The sequence below is a fragment of the Salvia hispanica genome, chromosome 3 (genome assembly GCF_023119035.1).
Source record: "Salvia hispanica cultivar TCC Black 2014 chromosome 3, UniMelb_Shisp_WGS_1.0, whole genome shotgun sequence".
NCBI lineage: Eukaryota > Viridiplantae > Streptophyta > Magnoliopsida > Lamiales > Lamiaceae > Salvia > Salvia hispanica.
Genome location: NC_062967.1, coordinates 29,645,941 through 29,650,029, shown reverse-complemented (window position 1 = coordinate 29,650,029; position 4,089 = coordinate 29,645,941).

Sequence of the window (4,089 nt, the reverse complement as noted above, 5' to 3'; positions counted from 1 at the left end):
TGGGACTACCGCAGCGGAAGACACGGAAACCAAACAGGTCCTAGAACGGATCTATTTAGTTGATTATGCATTCAACTCCAATTTCATGCAATATTCATAGATCTATAGATATAACATCAAATAAACACATAATCATGCATATTTGATGTAGATTCGATTGTTACCTCATAATCCATCATTGGATTGACGTTGCTAGCTGCACCACCCGAAGATCCTTGGTTTATCGACCACGAATCTTCCGTACTATTCCCTCGTCCTTGATTCTCCATCCGTGTGGGCGGATCTTAGAAAACCAATTAAATAACTTTGAATGGATCTAGGGAAACCCAATACAAACACCAAATTGTCTAGATCTAATCCTATGAATTAGGATAGATCAAGAACAATAATCAAAACCCTAATTCTCCCACAACTATGGCTCGAAAATCGAGACCAAGAGAGAGAAGGAAGGAGGCGCCGATTTCAAGGCTAGGGTTAGGGTTTTGTGTTGTCTTGGATTGTGTGCTAGGGTTTTCCTTTCATTCATTATTTATAGTGGACCTTATTGGGCTAGTAAGGGGATCCATGGAATGACTTAAGTGTTGGGCTCACCCATTAGATAAATTACTAATTAAATCAAATGACCCATGATTTAATATATTATCAATGGAATATTATTTTATTCCACTAAAGAATAATATTGCACTCCCACTTAAATCACCAAATTACAAATAATTTGGGTCCATTTTATTTTATAATATTTCCCGCGTTTAAGATTATCTTGATCCATCAATTTAATTCTTTTGTCTGCTATGTGACTAGAATTAAATTAATTCTCAAAAGAGTTTTTCTAGTTTGAAACTTTATTTATTATTCGTGGAATAAATTCCAACTGCGCAGATTTCTGAATAATAAATTCCTTCTTTCAAACACCTCATTGGGGATCACCCTTTTAGGGATTTAATCATACCACACTGGGCACGCGAATTCTATGAAATAATATTCCAATACCTTCATGTTATTCAATTACTACCACCCAAGATATCATGAACTTGAGTTACGTACAAACTCTCACATATTGATAAGTCAAAGTGGCGTTTGATTGAATAAACAATATTGATATTAATATCATAGACTAGAAAATACTAAACTTTCTTGAAATATATTCTTTCAGTAGATAGCAATAAAGAATACATTTCGGATTAGATCCTTTCAGTGCTTTACCACACCGGTGTTACTAATCTCTTCTTAGGTAAGAGAGAATTATCACAAACACCGCAACCGTACCAATAGGTAGCCAAAGCCTATCTAGGTTGTGAATACGTTTTTCTTCTTACTAGATCTGGCCAAGTCCCCTACTGGAAAACTCATGAGGAGATTCATCATATTTCAATAATAAACCATTATATTATATTATTTATTCTCATAATTAGGTAAACAAGTGGACGTGGCGTTTCTCGTATACATGCACAAGCTGACTGTACAAAGGCATGTACGCTCGAAGCATCTTTTAGTATACAAACCCCAACACTTATATGCAGTTGTGAAGCGATCTTCAACATTCTGCAAAATTCTTTTGCAATATCAATCATTGAGAGACATAATCTGCAATGAACATTCTAATGAACTATAAACTTAGTCCCGTGAGATTTTTCCCAAGCATTATGGGCAATCAGCCAAACTATTTTGATCATAAGATCATTGGCTTATCATTCAATAGTGTTAGGTCCAAGTCCATTACTTCAAGAGTGAACTCAAGTTTCTCTTTCCATTTAGAGAAGTTAGTTCCATTAAGTTGAGGAACGTTTGAGGTAAACATACTAGTAAAAAAAAATATGTTTTTACATTATAGGAGCAATTAAAAGATGAATGCTCACATATAAAAGCTTTGAATAATAACACGAACATTAATTTGAAAACCCATATCATGAGGCAATTATGAAAACTCCTTTGGGTAGTCTTCATACAATAATAAAAATTATGCTTTTAATATCCACATCTTAGTTCAATAATTGAGTAATAATAAATTGGCATTACCTTTGGGTAATTGACACCAATTTAAATTATTAACTACATGAGTGTTCATTATGTCGCAAAGACTATTTCCTTTGGGAATCTAGACCTTTTATGACAAACAAACTATTTTAGATAATGAATAGCCACAACAAGCATGATGATTAATTGCATACATAGATTTTCATAATAACTTGATTATAAACTCTTCTTATTTTACCTCACTTTGGTGATTGCAAAATAAACATAATATAATCAAGAATGTATAGTGATTAATTGCTTAAGTAGATTTTCACTTAATTTGATTATAAACTCTTATTATTTTACCTCACTTTGGTGATTGTAAAATAAAAATAATATAATTAAAAACATATAGAGATTAATTGCTTAAACAAATTTCCATATGAGTTTGATTATAAACTTTCCTTAATTTGCCTCACTCTGGTGATTGCAAAATAAATATAACATAATCAAGAACATACATATTAAACCATGAATTAAATTATGTAATTATTCATTCCACTGATTCGGTGGATTCATAATCATGAAACATTTAATTGAAATCGCAATTCATCAATACATATAGTCAAGCTGAATTTACATACAATATATACACAATCAATATACCCAAATCAATTCCATGTATAGAACCAATTTAGAAACAATATATTTCAGTATAATCACTTAAAATAAACAGCCTTTTAATTTATAAAGCAATTAAACCAATACAATTCACAATCAAATAATGCGGATTAAATTAAACATCCCACTGTATCGATAGTCATGCAGAAACAATTTTCATAAAGATAGGCAATCCAATACATCATGTTCAATTAGTCATATGGATTCATTCAATCCACAGTTACGGGATACACTAATTGAATTCAATAAATTTGAATTCACAATGCGCTGACCATATTAAATAAACAACATATTCAATTAATTTATCAATAATATGGTTTCAATTATACGAAAATACATGAGTTTTCAACCATGCTCTGATACCACATGTTGGACATTATTTATTATCATATATTCAAGATTACATAATTGAATATAAATAAAGCAAGACCTTCGAACATCAGTATTTCACGTGTTAACCATAAACATAATGGATCGAAAACTTACCTTGACGATTCATAAATGTTCTTAAAATATTTGATTAAAATATAGAGTTCTTTTTTTATACCTCAAACGACGTAATTAATGTCAATTGCTAATCAAAAACTATATAATATATTCATTTCCTTAATTGTAATAGGAATGAATTAAAAGATCACTATACATGGTAAGAATTATGATTCTCATATCGGTAATAAATCACATGATTAGAAACATCCCAATAATAATAATTAATTCGAGAAAATGTGCCTTGTACCAAGTTAATGTATTACATTTAAAATTCTATTCTATTTAGGATTTTATCACATGTCACATATGTGAGACATAAAACTTACAATTTTTATTGTGGAATGGATAGAAATGTCAAAATGTGAATCTTATGATGAGACGGAAGGGGTATTTTGTATTAATGTGTGTTAGACCTGAAAACATAACATGTCATTATGTGTGTATATGAAACTTAACGAGCCCACAAACATTTCAGAAGGATTGTTTGTTTCTCATGGTTTTAAGTCTTTTTTGCATCATTTAGAAATTCAAATATTGTTGTACTAATTGTAAAATTATAATGTGAAGTTATTGTTTTCTTTTTTACTGTTGTTTGATTGATTTACTTCAAATTCAAATAAAATTCATGAATTCAAAAAAAAAAAATCATAAATTCAGTAGAGGAGAGCACGTCTACTAAATATGTTCGGCTTGGAAATTTTATGACAGTGTACTTATTATGTTTAACAGATTATTATTTGATAAGTCTGGCCTGGAATATTTTATATACTTAGTATCATGTAGAATATCTCTTATTATATTCACGAATTATATCATGTGCTAAAAATATACTCTCTCCGTCCCGCTTAAGATGACACGTTTTTCTTTTTAGTTTGTCCCAACTAAAATGACACATTTCTTTTTTGGTAACTTTCTTTCTCTAATTAATACACTCAACCACTTTTTCTCACTTCTATTAAAATATTC